The sequence below is a fragment of the Oncorhynchus tshawytscha genome, linkage group LG19 (assembly GCF_018296145.1).
Source record: "Oncorhynchus tshawytscha isolate Ot180627B linkage group LG19, Otsh_v2.0, whole genome shotgun sequence".
NCBI classification, from domain to species: Eukaryota; Metazoa; Chordata; class Actinopteri; order Salmoniformes; family Salmonidae; genus Oncorhynchus; species Oncorhynchus tshawytscha.
In genome coordinates this window covers 42100901-42121051 of record NC_056447.1, presented here as the reverse complement: position 1 = coordinate 42121051, position 20151 = coordinate 42100901, and the positions used below count along the sequence as shown (strand labels likewise).

Sequence of the window (20151 nt, the reverse complement as noted above, 5' to 3'; positions counted from 1 at the left end):
GTGCCATTCATCCCCCTCCATCACTTCATGTTTCTGCATGATAATGCAAGGCTCCATGTCGCAGTTCTTCCATGGCCTGCATACTCACCAGACATGTCATCCATTGAGCATGTTTTGGATACACTGTATCGACGTGTACGACAGCGTGTTCCAGTTCCTGCAAATATCCAGCAACTTCACACAGCCATTGGAGAGGAGTGGGACAACATTCCACAGGCCACAATCAACAGCCTGATCAATTCTATGTGAAGGAGATGTGTCGCACTGCCTGAGGCAAATGTTGATCACACCAGATACATGCTAGTTTTCTGATCCACGCCCCAACTTTTTTTGTAAAGGTATCTCTGACCAACAGATGCATATCTGATTCCCAGTCAAGTGAAATCAATAGATTAGGGGCTAATTAATTTGTTTCAATGGACTGATTTCCTTATATGAACCGTAAACTCAGTAAAAATTTTGAAATTGTTGCATAGTGCGTTTATATTTTTGTTCAGTACTAACCATAAGGACTTGATATTTCATGATATTTCTGGAGGTACTGTTGTAGGGGAATATCCTGGATCAAACAGCAGCTGTTTGCTGTAATTTGATGTTTCATAACTTTTTAAATGACAGTGTATTGATTCAGAAAACAATCTATGAGAAAATAAATTGGTTTAGCTATATGAGCCAGTCAAGCAGGACAAATACTTTACTTGTGATTTGTTGATTAACTTATCAGAACTGGTTGGGAAAACCAAGCTTTAGCAAGAGACGTTATTATCTTTTCATTTTACTTGTACAGAAACTGTCTTTAGTCAGCAATGTGTTCTGTGTGTAATAGCTGTAGGGGGTAATGTGAGAAACAAAATGTTACAAAGACAAAGGTGAGCATTTAAATTCCCATTTAGTTTAGGGTAAAGTACAGAACAAAAACTGTAATCCCTGTCTATCTATGTAAGTGAGGGTCAGAGAATGATCATACACATGTAGTGTATGTCCATGGGACATTTTTCGAGTTATCAAATCAAAAGTATTGCATAAAGTATAAACTGGCAGTGAACCAACTAAAACCATGGACTGTGTAGAGTTCTGTACAATACAGTAAGGATCCAACCAGAGAGGAGGGGAACTAGGAATACTGAATGTGTTCTGTTCTGCCAAAGCAGTGGGCCTTCAGACTCTGCTTGTACAGCGTATAGGGGGAAAGAGAGCATCTGCACACTGCATATCAAAGCTTTTCACCACACACAATCCATATTTAATTCCATATCATCAATATCCAGGAGGAAAACATTAGTGGTCACATGAAAAGCGTTCTTCACTCTGACCACATTTGATCAAAGCACAAGAGCATCTGAATGAAAAGAGATTTTTCTTGTATTATTAGAACTGCCAAATCTCCTAAAACTAATATCCATGAAATGGAAATGCTTCAGTAACATTGACATACAGTGTTTCTTCTGGGGTAAGGCAGGTAAGGAGTTGAGAGTATTTGGTTTGAATAATAAAGAGACATGAATGTCAAATAGGATGACACATAATGTATAAATTAGTGGTATATGTTCTATTAAATGCATGAATAACTGCATACAGTTTAAAATAATTTACTGGATCATATTGTACCTCCCCCCATTATAAACCTCACCACCAAAGCTATTGTCAAATAAAGTTTCATTAATGAATTCAGCAGGGCTCAAGACTCCAGAGCACCTGTACTCTGATGATTAGATGGCTTAGTTTATTGGAAATGGACCATACAGTATAAATTGCCTTACGTATGTTGGTTCCGTTTTTCTGTGCTCCGTTTTATTTACTTAACAAATAAGGAATACTCAAAATGTGCACTTATAAATCATAATACAATTTTACTCAAAATACAGCTCTAGACAGAAGTCAAAGATCAAACATCACACATACAACTGATGTCTCTCATGAGCTGCCCCATAGGAAAAGTCCAAGTTGCTTTTATCATGCTTGTAGTCAACCCCCTGTGATGTCACTGCATACGTCGTTACCTGCTACTCCTCAGACCAAGCCCATGCATACACAGCTATACAAACTTGCAAGAGATACAATAGTTCCAGTGTTTTCTAAGGCTCAGCAGTAAATGTCCACTCCCCCAAGTTGATTTATATGTCCACCCTATGCCATAATTCACACATTTCTCAGATCATTTTTTAAAATTAGAGGCAGAGACTTAGAAAAGACTGTGGAATAATTATAAAATCTTACAATGAATATATATATTGTTAATCTGTAGTATAGGACCCTATAAATGTAGAGGAGGAGGGGTCCCATAGCCCCTCCCCTTCTATTAATACAACATAAGCATAATCAATTATTATCATACATCAAACATTTGGTGCAGCCCCTATCATGACCCCAATTTGACCCCATCACCTATAAGCTAATTAAAGTACCCAGACATTCACCATGAGTAAATAATTTTGAGTTCTCACATGCAAAACTTTTAATTGCTCTAAAATCTGTTTGGCATGTTAAACACAGTTTGTGTGTTTGTCGGCCTGCATTTACACAGGCAGACAATTAAGATTTTTTTCCCTCCACTAACTGATATTTTTTCAAATCAGATATTTTTTAGAAATCAGAATTGGGCTGCCTCTGCGCAGCCTAAGATCAACGCATAATGTGAAGAAATGGATAGGAAAACACTATGACTGCGTTTACACATGCAGCCCAATTCTGTTTTTTTCTCACTATTTGGTATTTTGACCAATCAGATTTTCTCTGAAACACCTCTGATGTGATTACTGGAGAAAACAAATCACAATTGGGCTGCCTATGTAAACATAGCCTGTGTAGTTTGTAGAACCATACAAGACATTACTTTTTTGTGTGTCTTGTCAAAAATTCAGAACTGTAATTGCATCCTAATATTTTCTACTCTGGAAACATCTGAACATACTGCTCCAGAGACTTATCTGCCCTAGTTTTCTCCACCAATCATTGAAGGATTATCTCAAATGGTTGCACCTGAGTAAGTTCCACCTTGCTGGTTTTGATTACCACCAGGTTAAGCTGCTTGAGAATTTGACAAATATACTTTCCATGACACCAACCAAATGTTTCTGTCAGCACAATAATCTGTGGTGTTAAACACACATTTTTGGAAACAGATAACGAAACACCAGCATAGCTTGTGTGCTGCAGCTCATTCATGATGGCTGTGTCTGTCTACCTTTTAAGGTAACTATGTTTCTATTTGAGTTTTTTCTTCACTTCTACATTTCATTTCGGTAGCCTAGTAATTATTTTGAAGTGATTTCTGTTCTCTTTTGCGGCATGGTTCTGTTTTGCCTGTTAAATGTAGCAGTAAACTGGATCTTTTCCAAGAGGTATGGGAATGTTCAATTGTCAATAAAAATAAATGTAAAAAAAGCTAGTCTGGGATTGTCACATCCATGAAAATGAATTATTATTCTGTTAACCCCATCTGAACCCAAAATATATAATTGATGTTTGTAAACAATTTGTTAACAATTATTTTATGTAAAGCGTTAACATGGTTAATTTAAATTTTGATCTCATGGACTTTCAATCCCTGCATCTAGACTACAGTCTATGAATTTGAGGGATTACATTTTCCTAGCGTCATTCCCCAGCTGATTAATGTAACAAGTGGTGGAATGGCTTCTTTAGAAAAATGTCATCCCAGGATGAGCCTTTTTAACCACTAGGAGATTGCACATAATCTTAGAACATCTGTATTTATTTGAATCTCCTAGTATGTTATTGTTACGTTCCCCAGATTATGTGTTGTAGTTTGTGTATTTGCATGTGTTTATTTCAGGAAATGGCTTCCTGAAATCCCTCAAGCAGCTGATTGGTCGACTCCAGGGCTAATTGGAGAGCTGACCCTGCCCCCTCGTCAAGACACAGCTGTCTCCAATTACCCATTCCTTCTGACGCTATATAAAAGCCAGTGTTCTGTTCAGGAGGAAGATTCTTTTTGTAGAGGATTTTGCTAGAGGTAGATTTGCTAGAGGTAGATTTGCTAGAGGTTTGCTAGAGGTAGATTTGCTAGAGGTAGATTTGATTTTGCTAGAGGTTGATTTTGCTAGAGGTTGATTTTGCTAGAGGTTGATTTTGCTAGGTAGGTTGATTTTGCTAGAGGTTGATTTTGCTAGAGGTAGATTTTAGAGGTAGATTTGCTAGAGGTAGATTTGCTTGATTTTGCTAGAGGTTGATTTTGCTAGAGGTTGATTTTGCTAGAGGTTGATTTTGCTAGAGGTTGATTTTGCTAGAGGTTGATTTTGCTAGAGATTTGTTGATTTTGCTAGAGGTTGATTTTGCTAGAGGTTGATTTTGCTAGAGGTTGATTTTGCTAGAGGTAGATTTTGCTAGAGGTAGATTTGCTAGAGGTTTTGCTAGAGGTTGATTTTGCTAGAGGTTGATTTGCTAGAGGTAGATTTTGCTAGAGGTTGATTTTGCTAGAGGTTGATTTTGCTAGAGGTTGATTTTGCTAGAGATTTGTTGATTTTGCTAGAGGTTGATTTTGCTAGAGGTTGATTTTGCTAGAGGTTGATTTTGCTAGAGGTTGATTTTGCTAGAGGTTGATTTTGCTAGAGGTTGATTTTGCTAGAGGTTGATTTTGCTAGAGGTTGATTTTGCTAGAGGTTGATTTTGCTAGAGGTTGATTTTGCTAGAGGTTGATTTTGCTAGAGGTTGATTTTGCTAGAGGTTGATTTTGCTAGAGGTTGATTTTGCTAGAGGTTGATTTTGCTGGGAGTTCATTGCTGAGAGTTGGTATGTTTTGTGAGTTTGTTGCTCAGATAGAACTTATTTGATGTCCTTTGTCTCTTAGTTTGTTTGTGAAATTGTTTAATATTCTGTTTCATTTGTTCCCAGGGGGAAAGGGGAAGGCACCTAGGGAGTGCTTAGGCAAGAGGCCCGCGGGCATACATATACCCGTAGCATATTCGCTGTCTAGGCACACTAGGTAAGACCTGGGCGGACCACCCCTTGTATTTTGGTTAGGGCACCAGGTGGTGCTAAATTAGGTAAGTAGTGGGTAGGCAGGTAAGATAGGAGAGGGGGGGGGCTTTGAGATTTACTTTCTTTGCTTTGGTTCCGTCCAGCCCCTTTTCCCCATATTACCGTGTAAAGGAATAAAGTCCTTGTAAACGGTACCACATTCTGCTTGTTGTCATTTTTACTCGCACCTACAGTCCATACCTTTTTCGCTTCACAGAGAGTTTAGTTGTAGCAGGGTGTTGCGTTCCCTCTTCATAGAGGCGTGCGTAACAGTTATACTAAAAGTGTTCATTTGTTTCAGGCTGCAGTTATGGCTATGCTGAGAGTGGACAGCGTCTCACTGTGGAGCCCCAGTACTACAGAGCTGCACATTATCCCAGCCAGCATGACCAGGTCCACAGTTCCTCAGCCTGGAGTAGCACTTTTCCTGCTGACCTCAGGTCAAAAAGTGCTCCAGTAGATTTCCGCCTAACTATATCCTTCCAACGCCTCAAGTCCACCGACAACCTCTACCAGTAGTCCTGGCTCTAATCAGAAAGGCGGCACCCCTTGTCCTGGTCCTGCTCAGGGGGGCCCAGACCCAAACCAAGATTAATCTGCCCCCAATGGATCTGACACCCAGAGAGAAGTTTCCCATAGCCCCATTGGAAAGATCCAAGGTGTAAAGGGCAGTTGTTGTTTTTTTTATCCCAGATAAGATGGAGCTAACAGATTTGACCAAACTCTAAACTGGAAAGACCAGCTGTGCCATTTACGCTATTCCCTTAGCCATTGGTCCCCCCCAGTATGAGACAAATCCCAGTGGCTATTACTTGCATACCACATCTTTCCCCATGTATTATTCAAACCCAACTTCTTCAGTTTACCCTGTTCCAATGTGGTATGGTCCCACTCAGGATGTTAAGTGGTTATAACCCAGGCCAGGTGAAGCCTCCCACAAGCTTTGAAAAGGACCATTTCTCCCAAACCAATCACTGCAGCTTGTCCTGCACCGGTTGGCTCAAGTACCCCCTCAGCCTGGAAATGTTCCCAGTGGACATTACCAAGGTCTGAAGAACCCCACTACTACCCAATTTGGGACACCCTAGACTGGAGGAGGACAGGCTGATAAGAAATCCTCTCCTGTCCAGACAGGAAATTAAACCTGATTCCTCCAGAATGGAAAGCTGCACTCCAGCGATATACCCCCAGCTATGGCCCTCCTTATAGTGTAGGTCAGTATAAATATAAACCCCCCAACTCCAATAAAACCTGACCCTGTGCCCACCAATGTTGGCTATGGCCAAAATGGAGGAGCTCCTAGTGGTTACTACTACCCGGGTCAGGAAAACCTCTCCCCAGGTTATTTTGGCAAAAGACTGACTGAACAAACTATGCCTCCAAAACCTACTGTTGACCCTGTATCCAATACCTATGATCCTATCCACTATGGAAACTATTTTCTAGTTCAAACTAAACCTTCCATCTCAAATTCAGGAATAGGCCAGGCTGGTAAGAAACCTTCAGTCCAGAAAGGTAGTGAACTTGGTCCACCAAGCCCCCAAATAAGACCTGCCCCCCCAGAATTATACCCCAGCTATGGCTCTCCTTACAGTATGGATAGCCAATATACATTCAAACCCCCCGTCAGAAAAAACCCTCCACCTCCCATTCAGGAAGAGACCAGGATGGTGAACTCTCTCCTGGACCAATTTCTGGCCCTGTTTCTGCACTCAATCATTCCATCACAGGAAGTTCAGATAGCAAACCTGCACCGCAGAGTTATACCCCCACCTACAATGCTCCTTATAGTGTTGGTAGCCAATATAACCAATCCTGACAAAACAGACTATCATTGAGTCCCTGTGCGCTCCAATGTTGGCTATGGCCAAAATTTAGCTCCGAGTGGCTACTACTCAGATCAGCATCAACCCTCCACCAACTATTTTAGTCATGGACCGACTTGGCCAACCTATGCTTCCCATATCCATATTTGATGTCGGCCCTGTCCACTATCCTACCCACTATAGAACCTTTTACCCATGGCAGATGTAACTTTCCACCACCAATTCAGGAGGAAGTGGCCAGGTTGGTAAGAATCCCTCTCTAGGTCAGCAAGGTAGTGAACATGGTTCCCCAACCCGCAAATACAGCAGGCCTGTGCCCCCTACTTATAGCCCCATCTTAAAGCACAGGTGCCCCAAGGCCAGTAACTGCCCAAACAGACTACTACCTTGTGCCATCCAATATTGGCTATAGCCAGAATGGAGGAGTGCCTATTCGCTACTACTACTCAGGTCAGGAAAACCCTTCTACCAGTTAGTTATATTGAACAAAACATTCCTCCCAAAGCTTTCATTAAAGCAAAACCTTACCCCAGCCAATGTTCCTCTGCACAAAGTATAGATGACCCAAGTCGGAACTCTCAGCCACCTTTTCACAGCACTTGGACCACAAACCTGCTTTGGAAGTCAACACGTTTGCACCTTTTCACAGTGGATTAAACCCAAATGCAGCCAACCAGTTCGCCCAGATTACCAGTGATTCAAGCATGGAGGCTGAGAGTGGTGAAGAGCCTAGTCCTGTCCAACCCACTCCTGAATCAGATGAAGGTGCAGGTCCCAGAGGATTTATGCCACAAATACTTCCTCAGAGAAACTACACCCAGTCCTAGAGTGGAGGCTCCCGTGGTGATGTCGTTCCAGGAAGACCTGAATTTAGGATGACTTAAGTGCAGGTATGATTGGCTTATTGACATCACAATTTTATTGCAGTTTCAAGATTAAGTTTATTTGTCTGTGTATTCCATAGATGGAAAGAGGACAAATATTTGTATCTGTGCCATTATGGTGTCTGTGATGGTGCCATTGTGGCCGTCTCCATTTTAAAGTAGTGAATTTTCATATTATTTTAAAATAAACAAAACGCATGCAATGCTAATAAGGTATACACAGCATGCAGTGCTGGAGTGCTGAGCCAAATATTGTCATTTATTGTGGTCACTAGATTGTGGTGATGCAGCTTAAAGACATTTACAATTCATGGGCAACCCAATTTTAAAGAATGCTCTGATCATTGGCTAATCACTCCCATCACTCTATAGGAATCACCAACCCAGTTTACTACTTTAAATTGGTGGAAGCCCTCAATGGCAATGTCATGCTATGACTGGTTGTATCAATCTACAGCCTTTTTTCTACCTCTATGGTCTATTCACATGTAATTCTGGGCACATTCATAAAGCAGAGTAAGAGTGGTGATCTGGGATCGGTTTTAGATTATAATGAATGGATAATGGGGACCTCATCCTAGATAGGCACTCTTACCCGGAGACACTTGATGAATATGGGATCTGGTTTCTTATGGTCTTAAGGTATTCCAATTTATGCTGTAGCTTATTGTGTACTATATTAACTATACTTTGTATCTGACAGGCTCGGTGATCTCCTGACCATGGACTTCAATTCTCTACAGCACTTTGATTACTAATAAATAATTCAATATTTCACTGGAGGTCCTTTGTCTATTAACTACGTGGGCTATTGGCTCTGACCAGTAAGAAACTTGGTCTAAACAAGGCTCTTAAAGCTTTAGGGGCTTTGTGTGTCAAGAGTATCCAATATGGGTTACACTCAACCCAAGTTAGAAATCTTTCTTTAATTGCTTTAAATGCATCTGCAGGGGTCTCATTACTTGCTTTGTTCTTTAGTAGTACATGCACTTTAATTTAATTAAATCAGATTTGTACAGCCAAAGCAGTGTTGGGCAAAACTGCATGTTAAAGGCCCATGGCAATCAACAAGGTTTTTCTGTGTTTTATATACATTTCCACACTGAGGTTGGAATAATGTGAAAATAATGCAGTTTTGAAAAGAACACCTGAAGTTTCAGCCTGTTTTGGTGGGATTGAGTTTTGGAAGTTAGGTTTGAAAGTAATTGGTCTATGTCAATAATGGATAGTTTAGGTTACAGATCCCTCCTAATAAGGCCCTTCACTCAGTCCTAGCAAAATTCTTGCTTGAGAAATTGCTCTTTGCTAAGAAGCTTTTGAAAACCCATTTCTGACCATATCAATTGAAAATAACAGTATGAAGGTACTTCATTGTTGCCTGAATTATTTTATTTTGAGGTAAACTGCTGCATTGGACCTTGAAAGAATGGCATAAGCTTGAATGCACTAGGTGTGAGGAAATGCCATTTGATTTTTATTCAAACATCCTTAACATTTCTGGGATTACATCTTTATAATGAGGACTAGAAGTACCTCCACAGGGCTTAAGCTTACACTGCAATTACATTCTGTACATATCAACTGGAATTCACAGGTTTGAAATACAATGGATGTCAAAAGTTGTCATGACGTGCCTTGCTCTATGCTCCATATCAGCTGCTAGAAACCTTTGGCACCATTACAAATAAGGATATTGTCTATTCAACCATGTATGATTTTGTCACTCAATGAGTTGTAGCTGTGGGTGGCAGGTGTGGTAATTTGACTTGTCACGTGTATGGCATTTATGTGATAAGATGTCGCAGTTGCCGACATTGCATAAAGGGTGTGTTCAAAAGAACTCCAGATCAAAGAAATGCTCTTTTATTGGGGAGTCTCACAGGAGACCAGTTAACTTCAAAGACTAACGAGTTGGAGCTCTTCCTTTGCTTGTTGCAGTAGGTCTGGGTGTCACTGAAGCACATCAGCTATAAACAAACCCTGCATATTCATAGGAACTGACATACCATGTCATCATTCTTGTTTAACATGAGCCCCCACCTATTTAGTCCTGCCCCACTTGTTACTGCTCTGGCTGCTAGCTACTGTATGACAAATAGTGATAGTGGTATTTTGACTGTTTCAGTGTTTTGTTTTGTGGACCCCAGGAGGAATCGCTTTGGCAAATGCTAATGGTGATCTGAATAAAACTTGCTTCTAATTCCTTGTATCTTAAATGGGCTAAAAGTGTAGTTGTGTAAATGATTTATTGGGAATCTACATAACACCTACCACAGATCAATCACTAGCCATAAAAGTATGACTGATGCCACCTACTGTTCAGAAACTGATGCATAGAGTATACGAGCTAATGGAAAGTAAAATTATTACACATGGTCAACTTTATTTTTTAAAGTTTCACTTGATAAGACATCTGTCTGCAGCAGGGTTTCCCAGGAAGCAGATGTTAGCACGAAGAGGAAGGTAACAAGTGTTCGAAAGAGAAAAAGGCTGTCAGTGAGGGGAAGAGACTGGCTGAAGAGAGGAGTATGAAATTAGAATGTGAGAGAGGGGAAGGATGGATTGGGGGGCAAAAGAGAGGTTTTAACACTGTTCAAGAAGCATGTCCAGTTAAGCTTTGAGCAACAGAAAGAGCATAAAATTAGTCTGAGGAGCATAATCGTGCTGTCTCCATTGTACAGGGCTTTTGGGACCATTGCGGAATATGAGCTTGCCAAGTAACAAGCCTTTTAAAACAAACGATGCAAGCGGTTTCCCCTGCACTGAATTCAAGTTTGGATTGTCCTCCAGTCACAATAAGGTCCTCTCACTTCTCACAACTAGGGTTGGGTGGGCCTAAACTAATGTCCCAGCAGGGTTAAACAGGAAGGTATGTGCAGTGTCTGCATGAGAGTTTATGTATGCAACTCAACAAAAAAGCACTTAAAGGGATGCTTCTGGATTTTGGAAATGAGGCCTTTATCTACTTCCCCAGAGTCAGATGAACTCGTGGATACAATTTTTATGTGTGTGTCCAGTATGAAGGAAGTTAGGGGTAGTTTTGCGAGCCAATGCTAACTAGCATTAACGCAATGACTGAAAGTCTATAGTTATCTGCTAGCATGCTTACAATTCTTAAATGGTGTCCACAGGTTCATCTGACTCTGGGGAAGTAGATAAAGGGCTTCCTTGTCAAAATCCCAAAGTAAAAAAAACGATTGTTTAAAAAAGAAAATCCACTCAAAGTTCTTCATGCCTACAGTATTTTCAATCGCTAAAAACGATATAAGCACAAAGGTGCTCCTATATGGTGAGCAGTCTTTAAGTTTGTGGTTGGTTGGGGTGTTTGCGTCTCCATCCGTGGGTGAAGGCTTGACGCAGTGCCCTGCCTCAGGGGTCAAAGTTTGTCTCACCGTGTCACAGCACCAACTCCCTGTCTCTGTGATTGGCACGGCTTGAGTGCTGGTGGCGCACCTCCAGGTGTTTGCTCATTGTAATCCATGTAAGCATATGCCGGAAGCTTGATGCTAACAGACTTAGACTCAATGTACTTCGACTTAGCCCTGAAACCAAAAACATGGGGATGAAATAAATAACTGTATAGGGAATAATAATGTAGCGGCAGTAGCCATGGGAATGGAATGCTGCACACTGTAGGCACACCAAATTAACACAATCATTAGTACTACTCACACTGTCCTCGTGAGCTCTGGGTTAGGCGTACAGCGCAGGCGGTGAGAGAGAGAAGCTGCAAGGCTCTGAAGCAGTAGCATCATCAGCAGGCCGTACAGGGCCTTGAACAGGTACGGATTGTTCTCCACCTCCAGCAGCTGAAGATGTAAGTCTAGACAAACACAGAAAGATGAGAGACAGGTGTGTGTGTAGTGCTGTGTGATGCCGTTCAGTGTGTGTGTTCAGGTCTAATATTGGTGCTGTGAGACTCACAGGTAACGATGGAGCTCTTGATCAACTGAACAAGCTTGTCCACTTCCATGAGGAATTCCACAGTCACCTCCAAGTCACCACTACATAGCTAACAAAGGAAATACAGTATAATATACACACCAATAGAAATACACTATGAGGTGTAATAATACTGATATGCAAAATGTATATCAAAGACAAGCAGAAAGGATAAAACTTCTGGATGAGGTCGTAGGCATGGCGATAGTTCTTTGTCAGGAAGCAGTGGGACAAGGTGGCCACAGGGTTGTAACACCAGGAGCGAGCGGTGCAGGCAGCAGAACAGGGCAGTGCTCTCCTGCAGAGGGCGCCAGATACACACAAGGGCACCAGACACACATTTACAACTCAATCCATTCAATAAATTCATTGAAATTCAAGTCCTCTGTCACTTTTTCCCAATTCTTAATTTGTTTTATTTGGAAACTTCCTGAATTGAAAATGACCCAGATCCAGGTGGCCAGCCATACAGCATCATCCACTCAGATATTACAGCTCTGCTTTCAACACCATAGTGCCCTCAAAGCTCATCCCTAAGGTAAGGACCATGGCTCTAAACACCTCCCTCTGCAACTTGATCCTGGACTTCCTGACGGGCCGCCCCCAGGTGGTAAGGGGAGGTAATAACACATCTGCCATGCTGATCCTCAACACTGGGGCCCTTCATGGGTGCGTGCTCAGTCCCGTCCTCTACTCCCTGTTCACCCATAACTGCATGGCCAAGCACGACTTCAACACCATCATTAAGTTTGCCGATGACACAACAGTGGTAGGCCTGATCACCGACAACGATGAGACGGCCTATAGGGAGGAGGTCAGAGACCTGGCCATGTGGTGCTAGGACAACAACCTCTCCCTCAACGTGATCAAGACAAAGGAGATTATCATGGACTACAGGAAAAGGAGGGCCGAGCATGCCCCCATTCTCATCGACGGGACTATATTTTGTATTTGTATTTATGGATCCCCATTAGCTGCTGCCAAAGCAGAAGCTACTCTTCCTTGGGTCCAGCAAAATTAAGGAAGTTTAAAAACATTACAATACATTCACAGATTTCACAACACACTGTGTGCCCTCAGACCCCTACTCCACCACTACCACATATCTACAGTACTAAATCCATGTGTATGTATAGTGTGTATGTTATCGTGTGTGTGTGTATGCCTGTGTCTATGCCAATGTTTGTGTTGCTTCACAGTCCCCGCTGTTCCAGAAGGTGTTTTTTTTTTAAATCTAATTTTACTGCAGTTACTTCATGTGGAATAGAGTTCCATGTAGTCATGGCTCAATGTAGTACTGTGTGCCTCCCATAGACTGTTCTGGACTTGGGAACTGTGAAGAGACCTCTTGCGGCATGTCTTGTGGGGTATGCATGGGTGTCCGAGCTGTGTGGCAGTAGTTTAGACAGAGTTTGCATTCAACAAACTCTCATAAATAAAAGTAGTGATGAAGTCAATCTCTCCTCCACTTTCAGCCAGGAGAGATTGACATGCATATTATTAATATTAGCTCTCTGTGTACATCCAAGGGCCAGCTGTGCTGCCCTGTTCTGAGCCAATTGCAATTTTCCAAGTGATTTTTGAGCCAAGTGATTTTCGTGGCACCTGACCACACGACTGAACAGTAGTCAAGGTGCGACAAAACTAGGACCTGTAGGACCTGCCTTGTTGATAGTGTTGTTAAGAAGGCAGAGCATCGCTTTATTATAGACAGCCTTCTCCCCATCTTAGCTACTACTGCATCAGTATGTTTTGACCATGACAGTTTACAATCTAGGGTTACTCCAAGCAGTTTAGTCAGCTCAACTTATAAGATTTAGTTGAGGTTAAGGGTTGCGTGAGTGTTTTTTTCCAAATACAATGCTTTTAGTTTTAGAAATATTTAGGGCTAATTTATTCCTTGCCAACCACTCTGAAATTAACTGCAGCTCTTTGTTGAGGTTTGCAGTCATTTCAGTTGCTGTAGTAGCTTACGTGTATAGTGTTGAGTCAAACGAAATACATAGACACTCTGGCTTTACTCAAAGTCAGTGGCGTGTCAGTAAAAATGGGAAAAAAGCAAGGGGCCTAAACAGCTACCCTGGGGTTAATTCCTAATTCCTGATTCTAACTGGATTATATTTGAGAGGCTTCCATTAAAGAACACCCTCTGTGATCTGCTAGACAAGTAACTCTTTATCCACATTATAGCAGGGGGTGTAAAGCCATAACACATACGTTTTTCCACAAGCAGACTATGATCGATAATGTCAGAAGCTGCACTGAAGTCTAACAAGACAGCCCCCACAATAATCTTATCATCAATTTCTCTCCGCCAATCGTCAGTTATTTGTGTAAATGCTGTGCTTGTTTAGTGTTCCTCCCTATAAGCATGCTGAAATTCTGTTGTCAATTTGTTTACTGTGAAATAGGATTGTATCTGGAGTGGAGCAGGTTGAGAGCTTCAAGATCCTTGGTGTCCACATCACCAACGAACTGTCATAGTCCAAACACACCAAAGATAGTCGTGAAGAGGGCACGACAACGCCTATTCCCCCTCAGGAGATTGAAAATACTTGGCATGGGTCCTCAGATCCTCCAAATGTTCTACAGTTGCACCTGGTATGGCAACTACTCGGCCTCCGACTGCAAGGTACTACAGAGGTTAGTGCGTACGGCCCAGTACACCACTGGGGACAAGCTTCCTGCCATCCAGGACCTCTATACCAGGTGGTGTCAGAGGAAGGTCCTAAAAATTGCCAAAGACTCCAGCCACCCTAGTTTGTAAGTAACCATTTCACTGTAAGGTCTACACCTATTGTATTCGGCGCATGAGACAAATACAATTTGATATTACCTGAGTGCGCAGGTGTTTGAGCTGGTTGCGCAGCTGAAAGAGCTATGCGGAGATGAGCAGGATGGTGTTGAGCCTCTGCACCATGGTGGAGGCAAACTTCAGGTCCTCCTCCTTCAGCAGGATGTCTGCCATGGAGTGGAAGATGTTCTCCGCGTGCAGGAGCAGACAGAGCTGCCTGGAGGGACGGAGAGCAAGGAGAGAGCAGTAACGTGAAACAAACTACAAACAATCCCAGAAGAGAGAGAGGTAATGGATAACAAACTACAAACAATCCCAGTGGCGAGAAAGGTAAGGCATAACAAACTACAAACAATCCCAGTGGCGAGAAAGGTAAGGCATAACAAACTACAAACAATCCCAGTGGCGAGAAAGGTAAGGCATAACAAACTACAAACAATCCCAGTGGCGAGAAAGGTAAGGCATAACAAACTACAAACAATCCCAGTGGCGAGAAAGGTAAGGCATAACAAACTACAAACAATCCCAGAAGAGAGAAAGGTAAGGCATAACAAACTACAAACAATCCCAGAAGAGAGAAAGGTAAGGCATAACAAACTACAAACAATCCCAGAAGAGAGAAAGGTAAGGCATAACAAACTACAAACAATCCCAAAGTAATGGGTAACAAACTACCAACAATCCCAAGGGGTGGAACATTTGTGTGTCTTTAGTTGAAAGTTTATTACATTTTTAGATATGTCTGTAATGTCTATGTTGTTTTTAAATCAAATCAAATGTATTTATATAGCCCTTCGTACATCAGCTGATATCTCAAAGTGCTGTACAGAAACCCAGCCTAAAACCCCAAACAGCAAGCAATGCAGGTGTAGAAGCACGGTGGCTAGGAAAAACTCCCTAGAAAGGCCAAAACCTAGGAAGAAACCTAGAGAGGAACCAGGCTATGTGGGGTGGCCAGTCCTCTTCTGGCTGTGCCGGGTGGAGATTATAATAGAACATGGCCAAGATGTTCAAATGTTCATAAATGACCAGCATGGTCGAATAATAATAAGGCAGAACAGTTGAAACTGGAGCAGCAGCACGGCCAGGTGGTCTGGGGACAGCAAGGAGTCATCATGTCAGGTAGTCCTGGGGCATGGTCATAGGGCTCAGGTCCTCCGAGAGAGAGAAAGAAAGAGAGAAGGAGAGAATTAGAGAACACACACAGGACACCGAATAGGACAGGAGAAGTACTCCAGATATAACAAACTGACCCTAGCCCCCCGACACATAAACTACTGCAGCATAAATACTGGAGGCTGAGACAGGAGGGGTCAGGAGACACTGTGGCCGCATCCGATGTATGTTAATTGATGTAATGTATGTTAATTGTAAAGTATTTTTGTCTGTAATGTCTTTTTCAGAAAATCTGGACCCTCTCTTTATAAAATTATCTGCCGCCATTGTTGCAACCCCTATTACTAGTCTGTTCAACCTTTCCTTCGTATCGTCCGAGATTCCTGAAGACTGGAAAGCGGCCGCGGTCATCCCCCTCTTCAAATGGGGGAGACATTCTAGACCCAAACTGTTACAGACCTATATCCATCCTGCCCTGCCTTTCTAAAGTCTTCGAAAGCCAAGTTAACAAACAGATCACTGAGCATTTAGAATCCTACCGTACCTTCTCCAATGTGCAATTCGGTTTCCGAGCTGGTCACGGGTGCACCTCAGCCACGCTCAAGGTACTAAACGGTATCATAACCACCATCGATAAAAGACATTACTGTGCAGCCGTCCTCATCGACCTGGCCAAGGCTTTCGACTCTGTTAATCACCGTATTCTTATCGGCAGACTCAACAGCCTTGGTTTCTCAAATGACTGCCTCACATGGTTCACTAACTACTTCTCAGATAGAGTTCAATGTGTCAAATCGGAGGGCCTGTTGTCCGGACCTCTGGCAGTCTCTATGGGGGTGCCACAGGGTTCAATTCTCGGGCCGACACTTTTCTCTGTATATATTAATCATGTCTCTCTTGCTGCGGGTGATTCCTTGATCCACCTCTATGCAGACGACACCATTCTGTATACTTCAGGCCCTTCTTTCGACACCGTGTTAACAAACCTCCAAACAAGCTTCAATGCCATACAACACTCCTTCCGTGGCCTCCAACTGCTCTTAAATGCTAGTAAAACTAAATGCATGCCCTTCAACCGATCACTGCCTGCACCCGCCCGCCCGACTAGCATCACTACTCTGGACGGTTCTGACTTAGAATATGTGGACAACTACAAATACCTAGGTGTCTGGTTAGACTGTAAACTTTCCGTCCAGACTCACATTAAGCATCTCCAATCCAAAATTAAATCTAGAATCGGCTTCCCATTTCACAACAAAGCATCCTTCATTCACGCTGCCAAACATACCCACGTAAAACTGACTATCCTACCGATCCTTGACTTTGGCGATGTCATTTACAAAATAGCCTCCAACACTCTACTCAGCAAACTGGATGCAGTCTATCACAGTGCCATCCGTTTTGTCACCCACCACTGTGACCTGTATGCTCTCGTCGGCTGTCCCTCGCTACATATCCGTCACCAGACCCACTGGCTCCAGGTCATCTACAAGTCTTTTCTAGGTAAAGCTCCACCTTATCTCAGCTGCTCACCATAACAAAACCCACCCGTAGCACGCGCTCCAGCAGGCATATCTCACTGGTCATCCCAAAAGCCAACACTCACTTTGGCCACATTTCCTTCCAGTTCTCTGCTGCCAATGACTGGAAGGAATTACAAAAATCGCTGAAGTTGGAGACTTATATCTCCCTCACTAACTTTAAGCATCAGCTATCTGAGCAGCTTACCGATCGCTGCAGCTGTACATAGCCCATCTGTAAATAGCCCACCCAACTACCTACCTCATCCCCATATTGTTTTTATTTACTTTCTTGCTCTTTTTGCACACCAGTATTTGTACTTGCAGATCATCATCTGCACATTTATCACTTCAGTGTTAATTTGCTAAATTGTAATTACTTCGCTACTACGGCCTATTTATTGCCTTACCTCCTTACTCCATTTGCACACACTGTATATAGATTTTTCTATTGTGTTATTGACTGTACTTTTGTTTATCCTATGTGTAACTCTGTGTTGTTTTTTGTCACACTGCTTTGCTTTATCTTGGCCAGGTCGCAGTTTATAGATGAGAACTTGTTATCAAGTGGCTTACCTTGTTAACTAAAGGTGAAATAAAAAATAGTTTAAAATAGTTTAAAATTATGTGTCGTACCCCAGGAAGACTAGATGTTGCCATTAGCGCCGGCTAATGGGGAACCTAACAAAATCATAGGTTCCAAAACTATTTTTATCAGTGTTCTCTTGAGAAGCTTGTACTTATTCAAACGCCTTTTCAAAATCAGCTATGAAAACCAGGCCTGGTGTCCCCGGTATTTCATAGTATTCCATTGTTTACAGTACTTGTCTTAAATTATCTCCAATGTATACTCCAATACTTTTTAAATTCTATGCGCCAAGCATTTTTCTAGGATTTTTGCATCACAACACTGAAGTGTAAAGAGGTCTCCAGTTTTTTAAATGGACTGGATCTTTATGTATACCATTTGGGTCCTGTTTCGGTAATAATGATATCAGACCTTCTTGTTGCGTGTCTGATAATCTACCGTTTATATAGGAGTGGTTAAAACATGCTAATATTGGTCCTCTGAGCATCTCAAAAAAAGTTTTGTATGCTTCCGCTGGTGTGCCATCCAGCCCTGGAGTTTTCCCATCCTTAAAGGCCCCAATTGCATCAAGAAGTTCCTCTGTAATTTGGCCTTCACATGAGTCTTTCTGTACAGATGTTAATTTTAATTATTATTAGGAGAAAAAAAACCATACAATTAATTTCAGTTAGTGGAGATGGAGGAGACTGAAACGAAAACATATTCTTAAGTACTTTACTTCCTCTTTCAAAATATCATTTGATGAATCATACGTGACTCCATCAATAAAAATGTTTTGGTTGTCACGCTCGTCATAATGATTGGACCAAGGCGCAGCGTGCGTAGAGTTCCACATATTTTAATTAATCGAAACTCACCAAACAAAACAAGCAAGCACAAACAAAACGTGAAGCTACTTGTGTGCACACAGGCAACTATCCGTAGATAAGATCCCACAAAGCACAATGAGGAAATGGCTACCTAAATATGATCCCCAATCAGAGACAACGATAAACAGGTGTCTCTGACTGGGAACCATACCAGGCCAACATAAACCATTAATCACCTAGATGACCCACCCTAGTCACTATCATGCCCCAACCAACAGAGAATAAACAGCTCTCTATGGTCAGGGCATGACAGTACCCCCCCCCCCCAAAGGTGCGGACTCCGACCGCAAAACCTGACTCAATAGGGGAGGGTCCGGGTGGGCATCTACTGTTGGGGGCGGCTCCGGTGCGGGGCGTAGTACCCACTCTGCTCGCAGATACGATGTCTTCCTCCATGGCGGCTCTGGTGCAGGGATCATCGCCAGAAGCTCCGGACCGTGGATCCTCGCCAGAGGAACTGGACCGTGGATCATCGCCGGAGGCTCCAGACAGTGGATCGTGGCCGGAGGAACCGGACTGTAGATTGTCGCAGGAGGCTCTGGACTGAGAAACCCTGCTGAAGGCTCGGGACTGCAAACTGTCACTGGAGGTTCCGGACCATGGACCGTCTCAGGAGGTTCTGGACCGTGAAACGTCTCAGGAGGTTCCGGACTGTGAAATGTCACCGAAAGCTCTGGACCGGGAATGTCGCCCGGAAGCGTCGCCGGAAGCTCTGGACTGGGAACTGTCGCCGGAAGCTCTGGACTGGGAACTGTCGCCAGAAGCTCTGGACTGTGGAGGCGCACTGGAGGCCTGATGCATGGGACCGGTACAGGTGGCACCGGGCTGGTGACACGTACCTCAGGACGAGTGCGGAGAGGAGGCACAGGACGTACTGGACTGTGAAGGCGCACTGGAGACACAGTATGTATGGCCGACGTAGGATATACTGGGCCGTGGAGGCGCACTGGAGGTCTGGAGCGTAGAGCTGGCACAACGCGTCCTGACTGGATGCTCACTTTAGCCCGGCAAGTGCGGGGTGCTGGCACAGGACGCACTGGGCTGTGAAGGCGCACTGGCGATACAGTGCGTAGAGCCGGCGCAGGATATCCTGGACCGAGGAGACGTACTGGAGACCAGGAGCGCTGAGCCGGCACAACCCGTCCTGGCTGGATGCTCTCTTTCGCACGGCAAGTGCGAGGAGCTGGCACAGAACGCACCAGGCTGTGGATGCGCACTGGAGACACATTGCGTATCTCCGCAAAACGTGGTGCCTGACTAGTCCCACGCTCCTCACGGTGACTGTCTTGCTCCAGACACCAAACCATCCACTCTACCTCATCACTCCCCTCAACTATCTCACAATACTCTTCGCTCAGTCTATCCCAATATTCCTCTTCGCTATCAGACTCGCCCCTCGGTTTCGCCGACCAACCCGTGTGCCCCCCTCTAAATTTCGGGGGGACTGTCTCTCGGGCTTCCGTCGTGGTCATGAACTTCGGAGTCGCCGTTGATCCTCCTTCGTTGCCTCTGTCTGCCTCCATGGCAGGGTCTTGTCCCCTGCCATAGCTTCCTCCCATGTCCATGATGTCCTCCACTCACTTTTCTCCTGGGCCCAGGATCCCTGCTCCTCCTGACCACGCTGCTTGGTC

General features: G+C 43.4%; 1 long non-coding RNA gene and 1 pseudogene across 1 annotated transcript; one reads left to right on the top strand and one right to left on the bottom strand.

Annotated features, from left to right (window-relative positions):
* The first annotated feature begins 3015 nt into the window (after positions 1-3015).
* LOC112219138 lies at positions 3016-8468 on the top strand. Its single transcript, XR_002948692.2, has 3 exons — positions 3016-3192; positions 5282-7696; positions 8394-8468. It is a non-coding gene; the product is annotated as an uncharacterized LOC112219138 (long non-coding RNA).
* Positions 8469-11358: 2890 nt separating this feature from the next.
* Positions 11359-18993, bottom strand: LOC112219012 (annotated as a pseudogene).
* Positions 18994-20151: the final 1158 nt, after the last annotated feature.